Genomic DNA, 19,172 nt, shown 5'->3' on the forward strand with positions numbered 1-19,172 from the left:
AAGCAGATGTTCAAATATGACGAAAGTGGAAAAGTTCAATGATGCAGAAATCGGCATTCCGGCATATATCTCGAGACTTTATTCTTGCATTACTTCCCTTGGTTTCTAGATGGTGATAGCTGATTTGGCGTCCCCGACGAAACATCTTCCAACAGATATTTTAACTGAAGGAATTTATCACATTATTAGAAAAATTATTAGTAGTATTTGTATTATTAAAAAAAAAAAAAAAAAAATGTTTATTTTTAATAATGTTTCACATAAAAATAGTTAACAGTTACAAGAAATAAATATTATATGATTATGAAATGATTTTCTTTCAACTACTTTATAATGCAACTATGTTTTATAAAATAATAAAAATAATCCTTAAAACTTAAATAATTTATGGCATTCTGGCATCGTGAAATATTTATTTCTTGTAACGGTTAACTTTTTTTCATGTGAAACAGTCTCAAAAGTAAATAAACATTTTTATATTCATTTGCAGACTATTATCCTCATCTTCATAATTGTCATAAAACAGCTATGTCCGCAAATAAATATACAAATTACTCATCTCAAAGTATTCCAATAATAAAAATAACTTTTTTTTTTACAGAAAATTATCATTCTTATGCCAAACTTCTTACAATACAAATATTAGGTTGGTTCAAAATCACTTTGGCACACTGGTTCTCACCAGATCACCGAAGTTAAGCAACTTTGAGCCTGGCCAGTACCAGATGGGTAACCACTTGGGAAAGTGAGGTGCTGTATGTGCCGGGAGGTAAAATATCAGGTTGGGAAACTGGTGTAGTCTATCCTTCTCTCAAGGGTAGATGGGACTCTCTTAAACCGTGGTAGGCACTCCATCTAGTGGTGACATCATAAAAAATACCCTTGATAGCCCTGGCGAAGCATCAAGTATTAAGCCACCGACAAGATTTGAATTACACTACAAACTCATGTAGGGAGTTCAATCTCGGCTACGGCCACACTGGACTGGCAAAAATAATGTCAAAAAAAAACAAAAAACATTTTTTTCACCAACATAATACTAATGCTACAAATACTACTAATAATTTGTCTAATAATATAAATTTCTTTTGTTAAAATATCTGTTGGAAGATGTTTCGTTGGGGACACCAAATTAGCTATCACTGTTTCCAAAAATAGAGGAAGTAATGCAGGAATAAAAAGTCTCATGATATATGCCGGAATGGCCAGAAATCCAGAGGCACATTGAACAGTTGTTTTTCTGGGTTAATATATTTTTAGACGTTCAGTAATTAATATGGATTAAATGTGTTTCTGTACATTTTAAACAATAGAAATTTAGCACACGGTGATTCTGGTGGCTGTGTTAGTAGAAAAACAGTAGTGAGTGAAAGATGATGCTACCATCTCTCTGAAAGGTTTGCTTGAGAGAGTATCTGAAGATGGATTAAATATAATAAATACTGAATTAGGATGATTTGAATGCAGATTTTCTAGAAACACGCTTGAAAATCTTGCTTAGCAGAAAAGTTTTTTTTTATAGAAAGTGTTGTTACTTTCCTAGGGTGACAGAAGTGACATGGAAAAATCCACTTTATTTCATTAATATATTATTGTAAAGGGGAGCCGACATTGTCTAATCATAAAATACGGTAAAAAAAAAAAAAAAAAAAAAAAAAAAAAAAAAAAAAAGGAACTTGGATGCCATCTTATGTTATTAAAAGAAAGAAAAAAAAATGCCGCATGATTGGCACGCATAAGATACTTGAAAATTTTAAAAGATACGAAAGAAAAAAAAATGTTTTAAAAAGTTTTGCAAGTTCGCAAGCGAACACATTATTAATCGGACCACGACGACAGATGTTATCACCTCTTAGCTTTTTAAAATGAAACGAATCGACCATTCACGCATGCGCGATTAACGAACAGTGTCAAAACCAACATTTTTATCTGACCTTGCCCTTTCAAATAAAATGACATTGCTACATGAAATAATTGACATTTTTTTTCTAATCTTTCAATATTATGTGTCCGAGAGATCGCTTATTCATGTCGGTTCAATGCAATGACAAGTTTTTAGCGGATATGAAAACAAACGGACGAATGAGATTTATATCATAGACAAAATAAATTACAGGCAATCATTTAATTTGAAAAATTAAGTTTTGAACAAAATATATGGTTATTTAAAAGCATTTGATTAAAAGTATTTTTTTAACGCTAATATTGTTTTGAGCGCACCACCACTAGCAAAATATTGCAAATAAACTAATTTTCTCCATAGTAAAACTTACTGTGTATCTAATTTCGCATTCTTAGGGAGGCAAGTAAATACAGACTAAAACCCTTCCCTGCAACCCCTTTCCCACAGAAGATACGTTGCGAGCACATTTCTGCTCTATAGTGATTTATGGCAAATGCTTATCTGAGCTCTAATCTATAGTTCGCCTTACCAAATTTTCACAAAAAAAAAACAAAAAAAAAAAACACTTGACTACCTACAACCACTATCAACAATTTCCCCCACTCTCTATCTGTGCCTAAAACAGAACAGCAGTAGAAATGACCCACCAGCGATGAGGGAGTGCTAAAGACTACACCTGGGACTATACAGAGGATCAAGTCCCTCATCCAATACAGCTTCACCTACAGTGGCACAAGAACATCAACTGTATTCCAGCAGCAATAAGAAATATAAGGAAAGTGTCCCTCGACACTTTCAAGAAATAACTGGACATCTGGACAGAAAAGATACCTGACCAGCTATCAACACCAGGCTATCCTAGTCTCAACCTCAATCGTCTAGTGGACTGGACCTCTGTAGGAAGTGGGCACCCTGGGTGCAGTGAAGCTCTAGCTCAATTGCGTCAATAACAGATGAAATAACGTACAAACAAATCTAAATGCAGATTCCATGAACAAGGTTTCTTTCCTAGAACTGCCCGCCTGTGGATCACTGTTCTGCTGGCTTGCTTCCCCCCCCCCAACTACGATATAGTAGCCTTCAAGTCTAATGTAAACAAGTTCTTGTTGAACTGTCCCCGTTAAATATCCTATTATACCTAACTTACACCATTAACAACTACTACACTACCAACTTGCATTCATTAACTCTCAAGTGGTCTTCAAGCCTTGATAACCCTTATAAAAAAAAAAAAAAAAAAAAAAAAAAACACTGCATAACCTGATTAGATATGATATTGATTGTACTAGAAGATCACGCGTTGAAAACTGATGTTTGGGCACTCATACATACACAAACCTATATAATGAAAATGAACATTTGTATATCTGGAGGAGAAGAAGGAATAAGGAGCAAAAAGAAAATAGAGAGACTAGCAACTACTGCTTCTTTCAAAGGTTGAGTCAAGAATACAGAATTTAAGCTATAGGTTGTTGTTATATCTGTTTCAAATATTAAATACTAGTGCGGGTATCTGGCGTTGCCCGATGGTTTGCAGGTGTAAAAGAAAAAAAAAAGTGTTTTAAACCCGAAAGCGGGAAAGAAAGTGAAAGAAACGTGAAATTTTACGGCAGCGCTACGAAACCATAGGAAGTGAAAAGCGTTTAAATTTAGCAATGTCAATGAACGTTGGCTGGAAGCCAGTTGAGCTTTCTGTTGTTTCATTTATTTGTTTCCCTCCATGATGTTGGGGAAAACCAACTCCACACAAAAAGGGAGTGTCCAAATAACTAGCAATTGTCTGATATGAGGGGTTTTCCACACATTGATCAAAGTTAATTGCTTTCTGGACATCCCAGCTTTCAGTTTAGTTTCGCTTTTATACAAAAAAGTCAAACAAACGCGCAAGAGGAAGGAATAGCGTGAATTTTATTAAAGTCGATCAAAATAAATCTAGAGACGACGTCCCTTCGCAAATCGTAGATATTATGATCTAGGGAGTATATAGAAAGTTCTAAAACACAGTACCCCCCCCCACCGAGAACCCCAGTGAAAAAAGTCTTTGCTGGACATAAAAAAATGTGTGTGGCTGTTTTGTCTTCTATAGATAGATAGATAAATAACCTGATAAATACGAAGGTTGTTCCAAAAATTGAGGCATCCTATTTTTTAACTAAAAAATTAAAACATTCAAGAATTATGATGACAGAAGTGATACCATTAAAACAAGCAACCTACTCCAGAATTTATTTTTCTACATAGTCACCACCATTCCCAATGTACTGCTACCCACCTTTTTAATGCCTCGGTCGTAAAGGTCTAGAGCACGCTTTGTAACTCATATCTGTCACCACTCTGAACCCATCTCCTGTGTTGACATCAACTGCATCAACTTTGTAAACATTCAACAAACGCCAATGAATGTTGATCCGTTCAAATTTTTTCTGCATGGAAGAGTTCAATGATGCATCTCTGCTTCAGACGCATGTCCATGACATGACATGAGTTGCTTTCTTAGACTCTCACATCATCAATATTTGCAACAGAGAGATGAAACTTTCAGGTCATGAATGCATAAGTTCAGTCATCATAACAATGCAATTTGCAATTCTCTCTAATCCATCTGGGTTAAATAAAAAAAATGAGGCATTACTTTTGGAACGTCCCTCAGATTTCCATTGTTGTTTTTAGTGCTCGATTGATTGTTCAAAGAGAGAGAGAGAGAGAGAGAGAGAGAGAGAGAGAGAGAGAGAGAGAGCTTAAGTTTGAATAACAATAAAAGTAATTGTCTTTCTTAATTAGTTTTGTTTTATTGATTTCGAAGTAGTGGACAGAAATTGTGAAGAGGTAATCAGTGGATGAAGCCAACTAGTACATAATATTTATATAAGCAATAGTATTCCCAATTTTCAACGATTCATTAGATTGAGCCCTTCCCACCGTTGCTGCCACACAAGAATAGCAAAATTATTTCCATTTTTTCACAATTTCTCAACTCTGAGGTCAAACCCCAGAAATGTATTAAATCCTCACCATGAGCACGATTTAATGATAACATCTCAATTGCTGAGAGCATTTATGCTGAATTATACAAAGCGGCCTTAATTAGAGTGTTGATGAAAATACTTCAGCCAGATAATTATTTATACAGACTCAACATACAACAACTGTGTCAGATTAGAGTCGAAGCTATTGGATGAATTGGCAAAATGTTCAAGAATCTAAATGAGTAAATGCCAAAGTTAAGATCATTTCCCACAGAATAATGAATTTAAAACTTAAATTTAACACCTTTTTTACATACTGTTTTATTTGTATAAAAAAAAGGAAAACATTTAAACAGGAAGAAATTATCAAATGAGATTTTCCAGTTTTGTTCTAATCAATGAACATCTTTGTTTAATATATGTAAAACAAGTTGAAAGATTAACTAATTTGCATATTGCCTTAAAAATGAATAGTTTATTAATTATTTTTTGTTATTTGTTCCAGATTAAGTTTTGGCTAACCTATTCATGTTATTAAAAAGGTCTTCCTTACAGTATTGGTCATCTTTGCCAAAGTAAATAAGTGTAATTAAAAAAAACTACTATATTTGTAATTTGAATGAATCCATTATAGTACTTATTACCCGAAATGATATATATATATATATATATATATATATATATATATATATATATATATACACACACTAGCAGTTCCACCCTTGCGTTGCTTGAGCCCTATGTACTGTTCATAAGGTTATGTGCATATGTATATATTAAAAAGTGTGAATATGTAAAGTAACGCCTTTCTGTATAATAGTCTTGCTTAACTACCATAGAGACAGACCTTTTCACTTTTATAGATAGATTGATTGATTGATAGATTGATTGATTGGATGCAATATATAGCAATGATTTAAAAAGTATAAAAGCACTCATGCGCCACCACCGAGAATCGAAACCAAAACGTTCAGCTCACGATTTATTTGCCTTTGTCGTCAATGACTGGGCTATGAAAACATGTTTACTGCAAGGCTAAAAATTAAAACATGAATCAATAGCTACTACATTATGTATTCGTAATGTCGCCGTTCGACCTTCACCTGGCAAATTTCATTTTTTTTAATTTTCACACTTTTGCACTGATTTTTCCGAGGTAAAACTAAAATATAAAGTTTTGCATGGATTCAAATACTTTTTATATATGAAGTTTCAAGTCTATAGACCAAAAACTCTAGGAGGAGTTTGGTAAGCAAAATTTGTTCAACAAAACGTATACATAAATGTATATGGAAACAATTTTGTGTTTACTATAAACTTTTTACGCAAACATTATGCAAGTATAAATCATGTAGAATATCTGCATGAATATAATTACACGTAATAGTTAACTAAAGATGATTATCCCATTAGAAAACCAAAGCAACTAATAGGGAATTAATTAAAATGAATGTTTAAAAGAATATGCAAATAAGCTAGATCTTTTGCTAATGAATGCAATTCCACAACCCATATATAAGAAAATTGTATTTTCTTTTTAAATAAATAGAAAAGAGGGTTTTTAATATGAATATCAATACACACAAAAGAAAAAAACCGAATTTATAGGAGTATAGATAGATACACACACTAGCAGAAAGACCCAACGTTGCCTCGAATTGAATGAGGATCAACGAATATTCCACATTTCCAATACTTTTAACATCAAAATCTGTGAAATCGACCATTTTTCAATCAAATTGATTGATTGCCTGCTTCAGTCCAGAACCCACCATGATGCACTGGAAGGAAGTTTCATATACCTCCCCACAGTGTCTTGATTCACAATTCATTGTAGTCTACATTGCACTGTAAAGTACCTATTGTTGATTTTATGAAATTATTTTTATATAATAGCTTGAATTAATGTTTTAGATTTTTCAATTGTGCTCTAAACCAAAACATTTATTTCGAATGCACCTTTGTCTTATCAAAAAATCTACTGTTGATTTTACACCAGGCTCTTCTGTTTGTGCTGTGATAAAACTTTTCAAATGCACTTGTGATGTTAAGATGTTAACTTTAATCAAAAGCATATTTTTTTCTCCTTTAATGGATTTTTTTTTTCAGTTATTGATACTTATTGGAGGCTTTCTATCTAAGAACACTCAGATACAAAGTAGATTCATATGATATTAAAAAAAAATAAAATTGGCCCAGCCGTTTTGGAGTTCATAGAAAATGAACTCAAAGTCATCTTTATATACAAGTACAGAGATAAATGTTGATAAAACCACCCTCCTTTAATACTAAAGTTAAACTACGTAAATAATGGGGCACTTCTAACCCCACAAATATTTTTCTTTTTTAATCCTTAGATAGTTTGAAATGATTAACAAGCAAGTAATAAATATACTTATCAATTTGGATGTCATCTTGATCACCATACCTAATTTATCATATTCAGTTTGATATCCATTTTACATGCTGTTAGCTGTTAATGGCTTTTATTATAGAAATTGACTTTCAAACTAACCTCTTATCAGGTCTTCATCTCTCAAACCCATTCATACTGCTTCTGGTCAGATTTTTCTTTGGCTTCTCCTGCTGTCTTAATTGTTCATGAACTCTCACTCATTTTGCGAACAAGCTAACAAAGTCTCCTGTTCTGCACACATCTCCCTATACTGTCAAGATCTAAACCTGTCATTAACTTATTAAGCATATCTAATACCAGTGAAAACCTTTATGTAAAATCATCTAGGAAGAATTGATTGATTAATAATTTGAATCGACTTTGAAGAGATTTTGTTACATAAAATATTTGGTTTTATCAAAGGATCACTCATTCAGTACTGGCCAGAATCAACATTGCTTAACATATGGGTTTTGTATACAATTAGTTTGTAGCTTTAATTGAATTTTCAAATATTTTTGTTACATGCAGTAGTTAAGATTTTATAATTACAACGTCTTGTTCACACTGCTATATGGAAGCAAAGCTTGGCATCTCAAAATCAACCAAAAGAAATTAGACGCACTTGATTCCACGTGCCTTAGAAGAATTCTTGAGATCAAATGGGGTGACCAACCAGAGATCAAATGGGGTGACCAAACTACCAACCAGAGATCAAATGGGGTGACCAAACTACCAACCAGAGATCAAATGGGGTGACCAAACTACCAACCAGAGATCAAATGGGGTGACCAAACTACCAACCAGAGATCAAATGGGGTGACCAAACTACCAACCAGAGATCAAATGGGGTGACCAAACTACCAACCAGAGATCAAATGGGGTGACCAAACTACCAACCAGAGATCAAATGGGGTGACCAAACTACCAACCAGAGATCAAATGGGGTGACCAAACTACCAACCAGAGATCAAATGGGGTGACCAAACTACCAACCAGAGATCCAATGGGGTGACCAAACTACCAACCAGAGATCAAATGGGGTGACCAAACTACCAACCAGAGATCAAATGGGGTGACCAATCTACCAACCAGAGATCAAATGGGGTGACCAATCTACCAACCAGACATCAAATGGGATGATCAAACTACCAACCAGACATCAAATGGGATGATCAAACTACCAACCAGACATCAAATGGGATGATCAAACTACCAACCAGACATCAAATGGGATGATCAAACTACCAACCAGACATCAAATGGGGTGACCAAACTACCAACCAGACATCAAATGGGGTGACCAAACTACCAACCAGACATCAAATAGGGGTGATAAAACTACCAAACCTGAAGTCAGAGGCCCCACTAACAAACAGATGGTTAATCTGAAAACAACGTCTAGGCTTGCTTGAACATGTCCTAAGATTTACCACAGAGAGATTTGCTAACCAAATGCTTCAATGAACCCTTGATGGAAAAAGAAAAGACTGAAAATGAACTGCAAGCAAATAATTGAGAGAGAGAGATTTGATTGCAATAGGAAGAAGCTGGAGAGATGCTGTGGATTGTGGCTTCAGACTGCAAATGATGGTATATGTTGGTTGCCTTATACCTCACAGGACATCGAAGTTTCTAAGTCTTAGACAATACTTGTTCTTTCCATATAGTCACCCATTTACTACTGACCAAGTTCAATGTTACTTACAGAAACCTATACACCAATGTGACTATAGCTGTATATGATAGATCTGAACATGGTAGAGAAAAGTTCATAGTCTGCAATGTATCCATTTGTCAATTACACACCTATTGATAAGAGAAAAAAAGTTTACATGACCAAGCTGATCCAATATTAAGACGAAAGCATCCAGCTGTTGGACGGTGTTTTTTTTTTTGTTGTTGTTTTTTTAAATACTGTGGCATGGAAGAATAGGAGAAAATGAGATTAAATGCCAATTTTTGCACAACCAAATAATTAATTATGCAACCCAGAAACTGTCAGATAGCTGACAGAATCATGTTACCATATTTTTTTTTTAATAAACAAATAGAAAGCAAATATCCAAAAAGTAACCAGATGTTGCAGCACTAACTTTATACTGGAATTTTGTGCGCACATAAAAAATTGCAAAATTCTGATTGAATAAAATTGTTTTGTTGATGTATTTTTTTTTTTTTGTGTCTGTGAAAAAGTGGGAATTCCGAAGATTAATGAATATATAAGTATTTACTTTTCCAGGAGCTTAGACACAAGGCCAGACAAACTTCTTGAAAAAATAAACTGAAATGAAATAAATAAAAAATGGACGAATCCATTTCATGCATTTAGGGCAATTGAGATAAAATCATCCCTCCTCCACATTTTTATTTCCACAATGAAACATTTTCCTGCTTTCTAAACTTTCTATTTTTCATTTCTTCTTTATTTTTTAACTTCACATATTCAGGCCCTATTTTAACTGAATATCATTTTGAACTATTCAGCCTTGTTACTATCCAGCTATGTTCATTTTGTCATTCATTTTGACATAAAAAAAAAAAAAATCATAACCATGTCTTAATGATATATTTAATCATTATTCAAAATTAGAGAGAAAGGAACATAAACGATAAATTCACAAATTTGAACCCGTCAATGATTGTGCTCCCATGCCATATTGCGTAAGGCAGCATGGGTGAATACCAGCTAAGTGCAACCACTATAAAACTAGTGAATAAATAAAGACTTAAAAATAGTAATACTTGTAAAATATAATTTTTCCTTTCGATTATCTAATGTAGATTGATATTGACTTATGAGGGTGACTCTCACAAAAAAATAAGTCATTTTGCTCAAATACTGAACGATATTGCACTGTTGCAATGTAATATTTAAGATTTACAGTTATTGATTCAACAAGACCAATAAAAAGCTCTAGAATTTATACATATCATGATCATAAATCCTTTCCAAAATTTTAAGTAACTCCTAGATATATTAATGCCAACTGTCACATATTCGGTTGATAACTTGAAAACCAGGCTAGTTCATCAACTGAATCCCTAGTGATTCAAAAAGGATACAAAAATCATCTTTTAGAAAATACTATGCTTTGGTATGTGGACTGCAGTACTTTTGGAGATATTATAAGGCAAAATTTATGCACAAATAGATACTTTTGAATCAAACTGTAACAAAATTGTCTTTAAAACCCTAAAAACAGCAGGAAAACTGAGAAAATAATGTTATTTTACTTTTTTTATGGAAATCGCTCTAGACAAGGCGTCAGAAAAAGAAAATACTTCAACATCAAAAACTAATCAACACTCATGGAATGTGAGGACGAAAGGACAAAATAAAAGAAACAAGAGTTACAAGGCTGCTGAAAGTAAACTTTTCTACTTTTTATTCTCCAAAGTTGATAAAATGATAAAAAAAACACACACACACACACACACACACCCACAAACCAATTCAGTAGGATCAAAAATTTTAAACTTTTTTGGAGAAAAAAATGTGAATTTTATAAGATTTCCAGGTAAATATACAAGATGTAGGAAACTTGCATGAATCTTGATAACTTCAAATTGCTTTGTTTCTTAATGCATAAAAATATCAACCAGATTTTTTTTTTTCAAAACACTGGGAATTTGATCTAGTCTCATAATACCTTAAATGGATTTTTCATTTTAATAACTTCATTTTCACCAAAGCTCGCTGTGCATTTTCAAAGCCTGTTTTTCTTGTCAGGTTTTCATGGGAAGGGGGGGGCGCACATTTATAATTGTAACTTAGTATTTATTAAGGTAATTCATATTTATTTACTTCCTCTTTAAAAAGTTAGACATGGTTACGCAATGTTTTGAAAAGCTAGCGCACTACATGACATGGATTCTGATCTACAAAAAATGCTTGAACAGCCCCAGTAGCATAACCCAGTGGGGGGGGGGGGGCAAATGATTAGCGACAAACTAATCTCTTCTCAATGAGAAGAGGTGAAGTCTGGGAAGGTGGACCTGCTAGAAACACACAGAACCATATCCCAGATTGACAGATCAAAGGTTATCATCTAGTTAAAAATGATCTGGGGGGCCTTCATAACAGGCGACTCCCTTGCAAAAATAAATAAAAAGTGTGTGGGGGAGGGTGGGTCTTCCTCCTATCAGCAAAGCTTTCTATTGGAAGAAATATACATGTATAAGCAGGTAAATACATGTATGCAATATATATATATATATAATAAAATAAACATTCCGACGTTTGACTTGCTTCAATAATCATGTATGCAAATTTATTTTTATGAGCAAAGGAGAGGAATGTTAATCTTAGCTGATAATAAAAATAAAAGTATTTCTTTCATTTTTAAGAAACACAAAAAAACATTCTATTGTTATCAAACTTATGACTAAAATAGAAATTAATATATGGATACAGATACTGTATTGGAGAGAGCAGACAGACAGGTTTGTATAATATATATAAAAAATTTTTTTTTAAAATCATTTAACCATATCATGTTATAAATTTATTTCAACTCTAAAGATAATAGGACATCTCCAGACGAGCAGTCTGGCTGTAGCTTTAATTGAAAAGTCTACCCACCATCTTACTCATTTGGGAGAAAAGTACATTTCACCCAAATTTGTAGGTTTTACTGTATCTTGGTCCTCTTTCTCCCCTGCCTCCTCACAAATCCTCCTCAGCAAACCAAGATGACAGGTAGGTTTTTCGTTCTTCAGTTAAAACTACAGCCTACAGCTAGTCTACTCGTCTGAAGATGCTCTATTATCTATAGAGTTAAAATAAATTTAAAACAAGATGTAGCTGTTTTTTTTTAATCTTTGCTCTGCTGTGCATTGAACTCTCATATTTAAAATTTCTTACAGAAAGTACTCTATCCTTTATGGACCCAACACACCATATATATCTATAAATCTTTAAAAATGAAAGTGTGTGTATGTGTGTGTGTGCATGCATTTCCCAACCAAATAACTGTCAATTTTCAGTCTAGAGACTCGAGATTTGACAAAATCTTTTTAATTGGTTTTTGGTCAGAAATTTGGGTGTCAAGCGATCAAAATTTAACGATTTGACCTTTGAAAGCTTATCAAACTCCTCCGTCAATTTTGGGTCTAAACACTTGAAATTTTAAATGTAGGTTACTTGGACATGGATCAAATTTTATAATTTGATTTGAGCCCAAAACAATATATGTTAAGGGGTCAAAATTGGGGTCAGAGTTTTAAAACATTGACCTCTACGGTGTCTACTGAATTGCTCAGCCAATTTCTGGTCTAAACATTTGAAATTCTACATAAAGGGTATTCAGAGATAGGGTAAGCCTTTTAATCGGTTTGGGGTCGAAAATTTTAGCTGCCAAGGGGGTCAAAGTTCAAAAGATTTGATCTTTGCGGTGTCTAGCAAACTACTCAGCCAATTTTGTGTCTAAACATTTGAAATTCATACATAACGAAAATTCAGACATGCGGCAAGCATTTTAATCAGTTTTGGGGCAAAAATTTAGCTGCCAAAAGGTCAAAGTTGAAAGAGTTGACCTTTGCAGATTCTACCAAATTCCTCCATCAATTTTGGGTCTAAAGACTTGAAATTTCAGATACGTAACTTGGACATGGGTCAAACATTTTATTTTGATTTGAGACCAAAACAATAAATGTTAAGGGGTCAAAATTAGGATCAAAGTTTTAAAAAAAATTGACCTCTGCAGTCTCTATGAAATTATATAGAAGGAAAATTATGGAAATAATATTTCAATGTTTATATATATATATATATATATATATATATATAAGTGAGAGGAAGATGAACATATATATCTCTATTATAGAAAAGAAACCTTGTGAGTTCGTTCCCTATAGACTCGAAAAGGGGTGGGCCAATTTTTATGAAATTTCACAAGGTACTCATGTGCCTGTCAGTGTTCCTAGATAGGTTTAATTGAAATAATGAAAGGAGGGACAGGCGACTTATACAGTTTAACATCACAAGTGCATTTGAGAAGTTTTATAAGAACACAAGCCGAAAGGCCCAACATAAATCAACAGTAAGTTTTTTGATATGGCAGAGGGGAATTCGAAAGAAATGTTTCTGCTTAAAGCACAACTGAACTATGATGCTTGACTTTAATTTTAAACTAATTCAAGCCATTATATATAAAAAATTTTATAAAATCAAGAGTAGGTTCTCTACAGACTATAATGTACTGTGCACTGCAAGAGACATGTGAAGCTTCCTTCTGGTGCACCATGATGGGTCCCCAACTAGAGCAGGCAATCAATCGATTTGATAGAAAAATGCGAGATTTCTCCGATTTCAATGACCAAAATATGGGAGTGTGAAACATTCGTTGATCATCAATTCCAACCAAGGTCAGGTATCCCTGCTAGTGTATGTACACATACACGAGTAAGGATTAGGTCCTTTTTCCAAGTAAAACTTTACTCATTTTTTTTTTCTTTTTCTAAAACTTTACTTGTCTATTTATTCTATAAAGTATCTTTCTTTTTTTTTTTTAACAGTTTGATCATAGGAAGTTTTTTTTTTTTTTTTTTTTTACGATAAGGTTAGTTTTGCATGTAACAACAGGAATTGTTATTTATAAAATACCGGGTAGCCATGCTGGTAAAAAAAAAAAAAAAGAAAAACTTAAATTCAATTAAAGGATTAAAAAAATAAATTCTATTATTCATATCAATGTAATCCTTTTAAAAGAACAATTGAGCAAAATATTTATCACAGTCGTTTCTATTAATGTGAACTAGTTTTGACGTGGCTAACTAACACAACCATTAGTGACTAATAGCGTCACCGCTTCGGCAATCTATTTTTACTGCAAATAACAGCGAAAGTTAGAATGGCTTTTAGTAAATGTAGAAAATAAATAAAACACTTAATACATTTGTACTTGTCCAGTTCACGATCCAATCTTTGGTAACTTAGCATCGCGAAAAATGCTGATGAGAAGACTGCCAAATTACAAATTCAAAATGTTGAAATAACATGTTGAAAGTCATTTTTGGTTTAAAAATTTTTTGATTTAATGCATATCAAACTTTCATTAAAACTAGTCTTCTGACAGCTAATTGGATAATCATTTCAGCATTTCTGGATGCTCTAGTTGCAACAGAGTGCAGACGCTGTATGTAAATACCAAGACATGTGCGAAATGACGTCACAGTAAGGAAAAAGAAAGACTATAAAAAGGGAAAAAACACATTAAAGACTAGCGCATTCAAGAGGTCAGAGAGAAGGCGAACGATTATTCAGGGAAAGTACCCGGAAATAAATGTTTAAAAAAATAAAAATAAAATAAAGGAGTCGAGTTATTATTTGTCCTATGTTCCTTGCGACATACTCTGCTACAATGTGTTAGGTTTACATGTTTAAACGTGTAAAATGTTACAATGTAACCTGCTGGAAGATGCCAACATGAACTTGCCTGAGATTGCATCATAAACCAGATAAATACCAGTACATTTGAAGCATAAAACTATTTTAATTCTTTAGCTAGTTTTTTTTTTTTTTTTACATTGGTAAGTAAAAAGAAAAAATAGATACAAAATTCATCTCAACTTTCAGAAAATATATCGCAAAATTTTTTTACATTGGTAAGTGATTTATTTCAAAAAGAAAAAATAGATACAAAATTTATCTCAACTTTCAGAAAATATATCGTAAATTTTTTTTACATTGGTAAGTGATTTATTTCAAAAAGAAAAAATAGATACAAAATTTATCTCAACTTTCAGAAAATATATCGTAAAATTTTCTGTATAAAATGTGCATTTATTTATTTATTTATTTTTAGATTATTTTAAATTAAAATAAAAAAATATTTTTATTTTACAAATATGTGGTTTATTCTAAAGATTAATTTTTGGCATTTATAATTTTAATACAATTTCTAGCATATAGTTCTATGGCTCGTATGTATATGGTGTAATCTAGAGGTCCAATTATCACAACTGTACATTAAATTAGGCTGTATTTTGGCAATAACATGTTTAATATTGTCTATTTTCTCACCATAGAATTGGTACTTTACATATCTGCAAAACAGAATCTAATGGAGTTAAATTGCACAAACAAGATGACCAATTGATAGGTCTATTTTGCAAAATTATTCGTTCATCAAATGTTTCACTCAAATCGTATGCTGTGTGGTATGTAGCCTCGTCCTGTTGAAATTGCATGATCAAACCAAGTTGAACTCAAAATAACGTACATAAATTAAAAGGTTTGTCGCCTCTAAAATATATGTAAGACATGCATCTAGAAAAAAAAACTGATGTAAAACCTGAAGTCTACTGTCTGCTCTGTCCTTGACGACAATTAGCAGTTGTACCAAAAGGTGTGATTGGTTCTGCACAAAGCCTTCACCACTATAAAAAAATTATGTTTTGATTTCCGCACAACTTAGTTGTTGAGGTGGAACTCATGCATTGAAATCAACGAGAGGGTCCATGATATATATATATATATATATATATATATATATATATATATATATGTCTTAATTTTGTTGGGTAAAAGTAATCCAATAGAGTACTCAATTATTTAATGATAAAAGAATACACAAGTTTAGATCAATATGGTATCTGAGGTTTCAAGACTCAGGAGAAAGATACAGAGCTTTAATAATAAACCACTCACTGGCTTTTGTCAACCATTTCGTCAGATCTAAATATGGTAGAGGAAAATCATGATGCGGTTTATAATTAAAACTCAAGAAAACAGCATTTTCCTCTTGGGTTTGCTCTTTCAGCTTCAAATCTAATGTTTATCTGAACTTCTGTAACATATATGTCTATTCTATAAATATAAAATAAAGTTGATTTCTTCTCTCTAAATTTAGACTCCATATGATTAAGCACAGGTGCTACATATAATTCCAATATGATCATGATGCTTGCCAATAACTGATGCATGTTTTCAGAAATAAATTTGATCTCATAATTTGCTTCATTAGTTCCGATCATCCCAACTCTCATAGATCATTCCCACTTGAGTGGGCATAACTTTCACTCACTCAAAATTACTTACTTTCACTCTCTCATCAATCACCATGAATTCTCCTTTACTGTTTTCAGGCTCAGTCTGTTAAGATTTCATTTTGTTATTCCATCAAATTTTCTTTAGACATATAACTTCTCTCAAGATTAGGAATTGTGCTGTGTTCTGAATGGCTTATGTCAATCCAATATGTGAAATATTCAAATAATATTGTCGAAAACTAAACAAACATGGCATCTCTTAATCCTCTACTCAGTAAAGCTTTTTACAAACTATAATTTTTAAATTACCACAAGAAAGATTACTCTTCATAAATTCATTTTTCAAATACAGACCATTTTTTACTCCTATATTAAACAAATAGAATAAAAAAAAAACGATCACTATTATTTAGAGTATTATTCTAGTTTATATTATAAGCCACTAATTGAAATAGTTACAAAGATTGAAATGAAGGCGATCATGATTTGTTAAAATAAAATTTGGATGACCTTCAAAATGTCTCAACTATTTAACATTTAAATAATAAAAAAAAAAAAATACTATATATTTTTTTTATCCTGCCTCTCCCGGATACAAAAGTCGTTTAGCAATTATTAGGTCAGTTGCACGATTTGAGGACACTTTCTAGCTTTTCTAATAAACCTTGGTCCCATCTCAATCATTACGTTAAGAACAAGACAGATTTATTTTCTGTCAGATATATACACTGATGCATAAAATATACAAGACAACACACAAATTATCTAAATGTGAAAGTTTTTGTTCCCATTTATGCAAACTACATATCAAAAATACATTAGGTTAATTTAACTCAATTATACATTAAAATATTCTTATGGCGGCATAAGATAGATTTCCGACTTTTGCTTTCGATTAAATCATTTTTTTTTTTTTGGAGGGGGGGGGGAGTGCCCATAAACACTAATGTGTTATTTATTCTTATGTTTCTGAAAAGTTTAAACATCTCCATTTCTTTTTATGAACATTTCTTTTTCTTACCAAATCCTCTTACATTCTAAGGGAAAAAAGAAAAAAAAAAAACTTTCCAATTGTTTTCTGAAAAATTTACATTTGCCTCTGATGAGTTGTTTAGTGGATTTTTTTTTTTTTTTTACACAGTGATCACCACTTATCAAGGCCCGGAAGCCACTCAGGGATAAGGGTTATTGCAAGTACATTACGTTAGTGAGGAGATTTGATGAAGTGTTTACTTAAGGGGGCAGTTGGTTCATTAGGAATTTGGTAACATTAGACTTGAAGACATCCAAGTTGTAGTCCGGAGGGAAGCAGGCAGACGGAACAGAGTTCCACAGGCATGCAGTTCTAAGAAAGAAGCTTTGTTCATGAAATCCGCGTTTTGATTTAGGCACAGATATAGAGTGGGGGAAATTTTTCACAGTGGATTCAGCTAGACGGGTGTTTTTCGTGAAAGATTGGCGAGGAGGGACCAGGGATTGGAGTTCAGACGAGCACCTGCCATGAAAATAACGATAAAACAAGGATAGGCTCGCAACATCTCTTCTGTGGGAGAGGGGTTGCAGGGTAGAGAAAAGGGCATCCCCCACTAAACCACGAAGTTTATTTTGTACTCTGTCAAGGCATGATAGGCTGTTTTTAGCAGCTCCTGCCCAGATATGGCAACAGTATTCCATCCTTGGCCGTACTTGGCTTTTATATAGATAGAGAATTGAATCAGTAGTGAGATATCTTTTGGAGCGGTAGAAGGATCCCACCATCTTTCCAGCAGCAACAGACTTGATGTACATGTTCCATTTCAGATCAGGAGTAAAGGTCAAACCCAGAAGCTTGTCAAAACACGGGGCCTCACCCAGACTAGAGCCATCCATCACAATTGATGCCAGATGGGGATCAGAGCGTTGATGATGTAAGGATAGGAGTTTGGTTTTGGATGCATTAAAGGTAACTAGCCACATCTTCCCCCACTGAACCACGCGCTCGAGATCAGAGGAGAGAGAATCAGAGAGAACTTCGTCATTTACAGCTTTTGATGTGTTGCCGTAGATGGTCGTGTCATCAGCATAGATGTCAACGAATGATTTAAGTATTGTTTAGGGAGGTCATTGATGTAGATCAGGAAGAGAGTTGGGCCCAGGATTGACCCCTGAGGGACTCCAGCATTTATATTGCAGGCCTCCGATTTTTGTCCATCTACCACTACTCTTATGAGCCTATCAGAGAGAAATGATTTAATGATTGAGAAAACATTTCCAGTTATACCGTAGCTGGAAATCTTGTGAAGTAGACTCTTATGCCATTTGTTATTCAATGCATGAAATATATCAAATAACACCACAACAATAATCAGGGTTTTTTTTTACGAAAATGAAAGTAGATAAATAAAGAAACAATGTGACTTATTAAAAAATAGTATAGACAAACTCTAACACACACTTGATTCCCTTATGCCTAATTCATAAATGAAATATATTTTAATTTCATTTGCAAAAACTAATTCAAAGTCCAGTATCAGTTTTTTTTGGTGTTTTTTTTATAATAAATATATTTTAAAATAAAATTTTATGCTTCAAGTTCTTTAAATCTTCAAATCTTTATTATTGTGGTTTGAATGTTGAAAGAATGAAATGAAATATGTGTTAATAGAAAATACAGATACGTATTGAGTCGGATTCCACTCAACTGGAAGTAAAAGGTAAGGTTACGGCCCACTTCCTTTGAATCTAAGATTCAAAATGGCTTGATAGCAGAAACTAGTTACCGGAAATGATGTCAAGAATAGTCCATCGTCAGAATCTGTCAGAATTCCACCCCAACATTTATGTTGTCTGATTTGTTTTTTTATAGAGGAAAGTTAATTTTGAAGAACATGATTGAGTTTTTTCATAGAGAAAAAAAAATATTGATGCTTGGCGC

General features: G+C 33.0%; 1 protein-coding gene across 4 annotated transcripts in view; it reads right to left on the reverse strand.

Annotated features, from left to right (window-relative positions):
- The window catches only part of LOC145296717 (EH domain-containing protein 3-like), a 175,326-nt gene that overhangs the window by 86,298 nt on the left and 69,856 nt on the right, over positions 1-19,172 (reverse strand). The gene's annotated exons all lie outside the window — the stretch shown is intronic.

The sequence above is a fragment of the Euprymna scolopes genome, chromosome 17 (genome assembly GCF_053919585.1).
Source record: "Euprymna scolopes isolate OS-2025 chromosome 17, ASM5391958v1, whole genome shotgun sequence".
In the NCBI taxonomy this organism is placed as follows: domain Eukaryota; kingdom Metazoa; phylum Mollusca; class Cephalopoda; order Sepiida; family Sepiolidae; genus Euprymna; species Euprymna scolopes.